Raw genomic sequence first — 10,053 nt, forward strand, 5'->3', positions numbered from 1 at the left:
TGATATCTTAACCATTTTTTTCAGTTTATTTTTTGCTGAGGATCTTTTAATTGGATAATTTTCCTCAAATGCATGTTAAATTTGTGAGTTATCGACATATGAGGTGTATTTTATATTTTCCTTTTAACTTTAAACAACTACCATATTAGTTGTGTGTTCTTTTGTGTGTATGTATTTTATATTTGCCTTTAACTTTGAACCTCTATGATTCTATCATGTGATCTCTGGACACTGCTTGGATGGCAGACCTTTCGGCATTGAAAATATCATGGAAGGTTTGAAGAATAACTAACTACCATGAGATTTTGTATGATTTTTTGGGGCCTGCAAGATCAAAGTATTTATTCTACTATATATCTTCCTTGTTTATGTATTCTCTTTTCTTTTGTATAGAGAAAGTATTTTGGGAGGTTGAGTTGAACAAGTTATGTCTTAGACCAAACAAATTTTGATGTTTTGATTGTTTCACATGGGGGAAATCAATGATCTCATTTTTTAAACTTCATTGCGGGGATGATCACTATAACTTTAGTTTTTATGGTACTGAACAGAAAACCACAAGTCCATAACACTCTTTGCTTTACTAAAAGAAGATAAGATAAAATAGTCTTTTATTGGGGGTGTGACAATAGATGAGAAGTTACAAGGTTGATTGCGATATGCAACATATGAAAACCCTACTATATATCTAACTGCTTTAAATTTTGTTATCTTTTTTGTTCATGTTTCTTTTGTTATAGGAAATATTTATCTTCTTTACCAGAAGAAATATGATAATACTTGAAAACGAACGAAACAAAAAGTAGGCAAAAGATACACTAAAAATCGGATCTCTGCTTATCTGTAAAATGTATGTTTCAATTCACTATATTAAACAATGGGATATTACTTGGAATTTTTTATTTTATTTTGAAATTCATTTTACTTCGGTTGATATGTTGGTGTTGCTGCCTATTTTAATACATACTTTCTTATTAATTGGAGATTTTTCTTCACCTACATAAATTTAAGTTTTGTTTTATACATTGATATTCATATCTAAATTTATTAATATAAAACTAAATGAAAAATAAAACTCATGGGTGAATGTTAAGACTTTTGGCAAGTGATGTGTCATTATTTTTTCCTATTTTTTTAACCATTTTTGTCACTATTTTAATTACTGATTAGCCTTAATTCTCAAATTAATTATGCAGTTTTATCATTTGGGCCTACTTGACTAATTTTGTGTTTTTAATTTAATTTCAAGAGAATTATAAGCAATTGGGCTTGAATCCGGAATTGGGTTTGGACTTGAAGAGAGCAGACAATTTTATTTTATCAAATCTTATCTTATCTAGATTTTATTTCATCCAATCTTATCTTATCTTGTCCAGATTTTATTTTATTTCGTTTATGGGCTTGGACTTAAAATAGATTTGTAAGATTTGGGGCTCAGGACCTATATAACAGCACCAGGGTTTTAGTTTAGGAGGTTTTTTCGAAGAGGAGAATAATTCTAGGATTTTAGAATTCCAATTTTTACTGTTTATGCGCACTGTTCACGTAGAATAAAATTTCAATAGCAATTTCATTTTCTACTGATTAATGAAAGGCTAAGTCTACAGTATTGTTTTCTCTTGAGGATTAAACACAACACTCTTTGAGGTTTTGTTATTACTATTGAATTCTGATCAGTTTTTCCTCTTCACCAATTACTCTGTATTTGTTACTATTAATCCATGCATGCTTAGTGCTTGATTAATTATCTCTGTGCTTAATTTACGTTCATGCTTAATGATTAGTTTCGTTCATGATTAATTGGTGTATGTGTTGCTTAATCACATAATGACAGCCTTATATTAATTTTCGATTAGTAATTTAATTTAGGGTTGGATTAAGTGGTTGAACTTATTAAGGATAAATTCTCATAACCTAGGATAAGAGACTTTCTTTTGAATCAAGGGAAAACAACATGTTTTAATTCTGTTATTTTCTAATTCAAATTTGCTTGCGGTTTAATTTACAAAAACAAACAAACCCGCCCCCCGCCCCCCCCCCCCCCCAATTCGTTACTATTTTATTATTATCTATTATGAACGTTTGGTTGACCATTGCTCGTTGGGAGATGACCTAGGATCACTTCCTAGATACTTCATTTTTAATGTTTATTTGATTCGGGTACAGCCTCGATCAAATTTGGCGCCGTTGCCGGGGAACAGTGGGCCAAAGGTTCATAATAGTGTTTAGTTTTTTTTTTGTGGGTCGCTCTATCGTTTAGGTTGTGAGTGTGTGTTGTTTTGTTTTGTGTAGCGTTCTGTTTTGCATTTCAGTTGCATCCCTTGTTTAGCAAATGTTTTAGTTTTGTGTTTACTGTGAACAATGATTAGTGGCTAACTAGCGACTGATTCAGTTTTGTGTTTGCTGTAAACAGTGTTTAGCGATTGAACTAGCGACTGATTTTGAAATTTAATTGGCGATTTTTGTTTTGATAGTTAGAGTTGTTATTTTTGGCTGATTTTTTGTGTGGTAGTTTCTTTTGATTCATATTTTGTGTGAAAAATACCAGGAGCACTTGGTGTGGCTGAATTTGAGAGACAAAATTTGGAAACTTGTTTTTAGCAAAACTTAAAACGGACATAACTTTTGCTCCGAGTATCAGAATGACTATTATTATATATGCATTTGGGGTAGAAGAAAATTTCCCATGCCGTGGCAACTGACTGAAGGTCCATTGCCTTTTTAAACTTTAAAAATCAGACGTTTACTAAGTTTTTTTTATTTTCAAGTATTATTGTCTTATTTTTCTAAATTTTCCTTAGGTAGTTTTCATAGTTAGACTTTGAATTTTTGTTTGAAATTTTTTGTGCTATATTTTCATGATTTTAGGGTGTTCCTCACAAAATTTCAGCTAATTTGGATATTGTTTGAGTATAGTTGTAGTTTTACCCCCTTGTTAGGTGCTTGTTGAGAAACACATTATTTGTTGCATATAGTGCATTACTAGGGGAAATCTAGATGATTTACAACCCTTTGATCCTGAAATAGATAGAACCTTTCATAGATTAGTTAGGCATAGTGTGCATCCTGATCATTTTGAGCATTTTGAGCATCCTGAGCATTTTGAGCATTTTGTTGCTGGTGATTCTGAATATTCTGATTTTGAGCATTCGGCTATTAATTTTCATACTGAGAACATGGCTCAACCTCCACCTCGTGAGAAGACTCTAAGAGAGATGGATGCACCTAATTTCACTTATGAAAGCTTGTGCATTCAATATCCTGATGAGGGTGTTCCATATGTTCTTAAGACTGGACTAATACATTTGTTGCCCAAGTTTCATGGTCTTGCAGGTGAAGATCCTCATAAGCATCTTAAGGAGTTCCATATTGTTTGTTCCACCATGAAGCCCCCTGATGTCCAGGAAGATCATATCTTTCTAAAGGCTTTTCCTCATTCTCTAGAGGGAGTGGCAAAAGATTGGTTATACTACCTTGCTCCCAGGTCCATTTTCAGCTGGGATGACCTTAAGAGGGTGTTCTTGGAGAAATTATTCCTTGCATCTAGGACCACTTCCATCAGAAAAGACATTTTAGGCATCAGGCAACTTAGTGGAGAAAGCTTGTATGAGTACTGGGAAAGATTCAAGAAATTGTGTGCAAGCTGTCCTCACCATCAGATTTCTGAGCAACTCCTTCTTCAATATTTCTATGAGGGACTTAGCAACATGGAGAGGAGTATGATTGATGCTGCCAATGGTGGAGCTCTTGGAGATATGACCCCTGCTGAGGCTAGGAATTTGATTGAGAAGATGGCTTCTAAATCCCAACAATTCAGTGCAAGAAATGATGCTATTGTCCTTAGAGGAGTCCATGAGGTGGCCACGGATTCATCTTCATCTACTGAAAATAAAAAGCTTGAGGGAAAACTTGATGCCTTGGTCAACTTAGTAACTCAGCTTGCCATGAATCAGAAATTTACACCTGTTGCAAGAGTTTGTGGTCTATGTTCTTCTGCAGATCACCATACAGATCTCTGTCCTACTTTGCAGCAATCTGAAGTCCATGAGCAATCTAAAGCTTATGCTACAAACATTTATAATAGACCCCCTCAGCAGCAAAATCAACAACAACAGAATAATTATGACCTTTCGAGCAACAGATACAATCCAGGTTGGAGGAATCGTCCAAATCTGAGATGGGCAAGTCCTCCACAACAACAACAACATGTCCCTCCTTTCCAGAATGTTGTTGGTCCAAGCAAGCCATATGTTCCTCCTCCAATGCAGCAGCAGCAGCAGCAACAACAACAACAACAAAGGCAACAACCAATTGAGGCCCCTCCTCAACCTTCCTTAGAAGATTTAGTGAGGCAAATGACCATCCAGAATATGCAATTTCAGCAAGAGACAAGAGCCTCTATTCAGATTCTGACAAATCAGATGGGGCATATGGCTACTCAGTTGAACCAAGCTCAGTCCCAAAATTCTGACAAATTGCCTTCACAAACTGTGCAGAATCCGAAAAATATGAGTGCCATCACCTTGAGGTCCGGCAACCAAATTCAAGTGCCTCCACCAGTAGCAGCACCTACACCTGAACCTGTCAAGCTTCATTCTACACCTAAAAAACAGGATGAGATAGTTGCACAAAAGAGAAAGCTTCCTAACAAAAATTTTCATGCAGTTGGACCTTCTTCTAGTAATTCCGACAGCCAGTGGGTGAGTCTAGTCCAAGTGGACCCTAAGAAGACAGGTCTCACGATGATTAAGAATGAAAGGGATGAGCTTATCCCCACAAGAGTGTAGAACAGCTACCGAGTCTGCATTGATTATAGGAGGCTGAACCAGGTAACCAGAAAATATCATTTTCCCCTGCCATTCATTGATCAAATGCTTGAGCGCTTGGCAGGTAAGTCCCATTACTATTTTCTTGATGGTTTTTTTGGTTATTTACAAATTCATATTGCTCCTGAGGATCAAGAAAAGACCATATTCACCTGTCCCTTTGGCACTTTTGCCTATAGGAGGATGCCCTTTGGCCTATGCAACGCCCCTGGTACCTTCCAGTGGTGTATGCTTAGCATTTTCAGTGATTTTTTAGAAAGTTGCATAGAGGTGTTTATGGATCCTCTTTTGATCAATGTTTGGATAGTCTGGATAGAGTTCTTAATAGATGCATTGAAACTAACCTTGTGCTGAATTTTGAAAAATGTCACTTCATGGTAGAACAAGGTATAGTTTTAGGGCATATCATTTCCAGTAGGGCATAGAGGTAGACCCTGCAAAAATAGATGTTATTTCACAATTGCCTTACCCCTCTTGCATGCTAGAGGTTCGTTCTTTTCTTGGTCATGTAGAGTTTTATAGGCGCTTTATCAAGGATTTTAGCAAAGTGGCTCTTTTGATTGCCTCAAGCGTGCAGTGACTACCACCCCTATCATTCAGGCACCTGATTGGACAGCCCCATTTAAGCTAATGTGCGATGCATCCAATTACGCATTGGGGGCTGTCCTTGCTCAAAAGATTGATAAGCTGCCTCGGGTGATCTACTACGCTTCCAGAACTTTGGATGCTGCTCAAGCAAATTACACTACCACAGAGAAGGAGCTATTAGCAATAGTTTTTGCTCTTGAGAAATTTCGTTCATATTTACTTGGTACTCTTGTTATTGTTTATACTGACCATGCAGCTCTAAAGTACCTGTTGAAGAAGGCTAAATCAAAGTCTAGATTGATCAGGTGGATGCTTTGGCTCCAAGAGTTTGATTTGGAGATTCGTGATCGGAGCGGTGCATAGAACCTCGTAGCTGACCATCTGAGTAGGATTGACCTCACCCATTCGGGATGATTTTTTAGATGACCATTTGTACATTTTGTATAGTATTTCTGATTCCTTCCCCACTCCCTGGTTTGCTAATATTGTGAATTATTTGGTTGCTTCTATTTTTCCTCCCTTGGCATCTAAAGCTCAAAATGATAAAATTAAGAGTGATGCTCAGCATTATATTTGGGATAACCCTTATTTATAGAAGTTGTGCAGTGACCAGGTTATTAGGAGATGCATTCTAGACCATGAGATCGACTCGGTCCTGCAATTCTATCATTCTTACACACCAAGTGGCCATCTTGGCATACAGAGGACAGCTCGCAAGGTGCTTGACTGTGGTTTCTATTGGCCCACCATCTTCAAGGATGCGTGGAGAATTTGTAGCACTTGTGAGCCTTGTCAGAGAGCAAGAGGCTCACTTTCATGGAGACAGAAAATGCCTCAACAACCCATGTTATTCTATGAGGTGTTTGATGTCTGGGGTATAGATTTATGGGGCATTTCCTTGTCTCTTTTGGTTTTGTTTATATTCTCCTTGTTGTTGATTATGTTTCAAAATGGGTGGAAGCCAAACCCACCAGAACTAACGATGCTAAGGTTGTTGTGGATTTTGTTAGATCTAATATGTTTTGCAGGTTTAGAGTCCCTAGGGCCATCATTAGTGATCAAGGCACCCATTTTTGTAACAGATCCATGTATGCCTTGCTCAAAAAGTATGGGGTCATGCATAGAATTTTCACACCTTACCACCCCTAAACTAATGGGCAGGCTGAGATTTCAAACAGGGAGATAAAAAAGATCTTGGAGAAGATTGTGCAGCTGAACAAAAAGGATTGGAGCACTAGGTTGGATGATGCTCTTTGGGCGCATAGGACTACCTATAAAGCACCCATAAGAATGTCCCCTTATCGGGTTGTCTTTGGCAAGGCATGTCATCTTCCTGTAGAGATAGAGCACAAAGCCTACTGGGCTGTAAAGACCTGTAACTTCTCTATTGATCAGGCTGGAGAGGAAAGGAAGTTGCAACTAAGTGAGCTAGATGAGATCCGTTTAGAAGCCTATGAGGATTCAAAATTCTACAAGGAAAAGACCAAGAAGTTCCATGATAATTTGATAGCTAAGAAGGACTTCGTGGTTGGACAGGAAGTTTTATTGTATAACTCTAGGCTCGGACTCATGAATGGTAAGTTGAGGTCAAAGTGGATTGGTCCTTTTGTGGTGACTAATGTCTTTCCTTATGGTACAGTTGAGATCAAAAGTGAATCCACAGATAAGAGCTTCAAGGTCCACGGACACCGACTGAAACCATTCCTCACAGATTCCTCGTTAGTGGATGTAGTGGTGGAGGAGACCTTCTTACTTCACCCTACTTCTCTTCCGCCATGACTTAGGGAGTTTTCTTTTTCTGTCTCCTTCTTTACTTTTATTGCACTTGTCCAAATTTATTGAATTGTTTAGATTGCTCTTGATCTTATGATTGTGCTACATTGAGGACAATGTGTTGTTTAACTGTGGGGGGGGGGGGATTGTTCTTTAATTTTGTTGGGTTTTCTAGTTTAATTTTGTTAGGTTTTCTAGGTTAATTTTGTTATTTTGGTTTTATGTTTTGTGTACAATATTGCATGTTTCTCTTTGAATTATAGGTTATGTACAGGTAATGGGTAATTGTTTTTGAAATAGGAGTTTCGTGGCATTTTGTGAATTGAAATCCTTGTTTTTCTCTGCATGTCAAGTTAGTTTTGAAAGTTCGAATTAGAAGTGATAGATTTACCCTTGGTGAGAATTTGAGCCATCATCATCTATTTTATTTGGTGTGTTTTGCCACATTGATTGCTTGCACAATAGCCTTGGCTTGACTCTTATTGATACTTCTTGCTTCATATGCATGTTGGGAGATGATTTAGGCATTTTTTTCTTATAAGCCTCTAGCCAAATGAGCCTACCTTGAATTAATGGGGTGTTTGATGTCTGGGGTATAGATTTATGGGGCATTTCCTTGTCTCTTTTGGTTTTGTTTATATTCTCCTTGTTGTTGATTATGTTTCAAAATGGGTGGAAGCCAAACCCACCAGAACTAACGATGCTAAGGTTGTTGTGGATTTTGTTAGATCTAATATGTTTTGCAGGTTTAGAGTCCCTAGGGCCATCATTAGTGATCAAGGCACCCATTTTTGTAACAGATCCATATATGCCTTGCTCAAAAAGTATCGGGTCGTGCACAGAATTTCCACACCATACCACCCCCAAACTAATGGGCAGGTTGAGATTTCAAACAGGGAGATAAAAAGGATCTTGTAGAAGATTATGCAGTCGAATAGAAAGGATTGGAGCACCAGGCTAGATGATGCTCTTTGGGTGCATAGGATTGCCTACAAAGCACCCATAGGAATGTCTCCTTATCGAGTTGTCTTTGGCAAGGCATGTCATCTTCCTGTAGAGATAGAGCACAAAGCCTACTGGGTTGTAAAGACTTGCAACTTCTCTATGGACCAGGCTGGAGAGGAAAGGAAGTTGCAACTAAGTGAGCTAGATGAGATCCATTTAGAAGCCTATGAGAATTACAAATTCTACAAGGAGAAGACCAAGAAGTTCCATGATAGCTTGATAGCTAAGAAGGACTTTGTGGTTGGACAAAAAGTTTTATTGTATAACTCTAGGCTCGAACTCATGAGTGGTAAGTTGAGGTCAAAGTGGATTGGTCAATGGACACCGGCTGAAACCATTCCTCACAAATCCCTCCTTAGTAGATGTAGTGGTGGAGGAGACCTCCTTACTTCACCCTACTTTTCTTCCGCCATGACTTAGGGAGTTTTCTTTTTCTGTCTCCTTCTTTACTTTTATTGCACTTGTCCAAATTTATTGATTGCTTTGATTGTTCTTCATCCTTTGATTGTGCTACATTGAGGACAAAGTGTTGTTTAAGTGTGAGGGGGGGGGGGGGGAGAAGATTGTTCTTTGATTTTGTTGGGTATTCTAGTTTAATTTTATTAGGTTTTCTAGTTTAAGTTTGTTAGGTTCTAGGTTAATTTTGTTATTTTGGTTTTATGTTTGTGTACAACATTGCATTTTATTCTTATAAGCCTCTAGCCAAATGAGTCTACCCTGAATTAATTCCTTTGATAGCCCCTTTGAGCCTATGCTCCCCTTTCTTTGTTTTGAGCTCATTACAAGCCTTGGTTTGAAGACTTGGATTGGTTTGAGGACTTGGTTGATTTTGTTTTGGGTTTACTTTTTATGTTTAATTTTTAATTTTGGTTTTGGGGTTTACTACTTTTACTTAGTTTCCACTTATTCCCCATTGCTCCTATATTCCTTTGGGTTTTAGCTACTTATCCCATACTTTCCTCTACCTTGTCCTTGGCCCCATTGCAACCTTAAAAGACCTTTTGATCCTCATATGCATGTGTTTGTGGTGTGGTTGTCAATTTTAGAGTCTTGCCAAGTCTATGTGGTGCTTGTTTTCATGGGTTCTCTGAGAGTAACCAGTAGTCTAGACACTTGAGAGATAGAATGCATATCTTGTGAGGCTTTATCACTTTTCATTCAATTCTTGAGTTGATTGACTATCTTGCCATGTTTGAGATGCTTGGATGATTTTCATGACTGTCTTGATTCTTTAACTTTTTATGTGTTGGATGTTACCCATTCCTTGAGATTCATTGAGAAATATGTAAATGTTTTTGTGTTTGTTTGTTTCTCTTTAATGTCTTTGTATTTGTTCCTTGCTTTGCTTTGTGATTTTTCCCAGGAGTGCAAAAGGCTAAGTGTGGGGGGATTTGATGTGTCATTATTTTCTCCTATTTTTTAACCCTTTTTGTCACAATTTTAATTACTGATTAGCCTTAATTGTCAAATTAATTATGCAATTTTATCATTTGGGCCTACTTGACTAATTTTGTGTTTAAAATTTAATTTCAGGAGAATTATAAGCAATTGGGCTTGAATCCAAAATTGAGCTTGGACTTGAAGAGAGCAGACAATTTTATTTTATCAAATCTTATCTTATCCAGATTTTATTTCATCTAGATTTTATTTCATCCAATCTTATCTTATCTTGTCCAGATTTTATTTTATTTCGTTTATGGGCTTGGACTTAAAATAGATTTATAAGCTTTGGGGCTAAGGACCTATATAACAGCACCAGGGTTTTAGTTTAGGAGGTTTTTTCGAAAAGGAGAATAATTCTAGGATTTTAGAATTCCAGTTTTTACTGTTTATGCGCACTGTTCACGTAGAATAAAATTTC

The sequence above is a fragment of the Glycine max genome, chromosome 20, assembly GCF_000004515.6.
Source record: "Glycine max cultivar Williams 82 chromosome 20, Glycine_max_v4.0, whole genome shotgun sequence".
Classification (NCBI taxonomy): domain Eukaryota; kingdom Viridiplantae; phylum Streptophyta; class Magnoliopsida; order Fabales; family Fabaceae; genus Glycine; species Glycine max.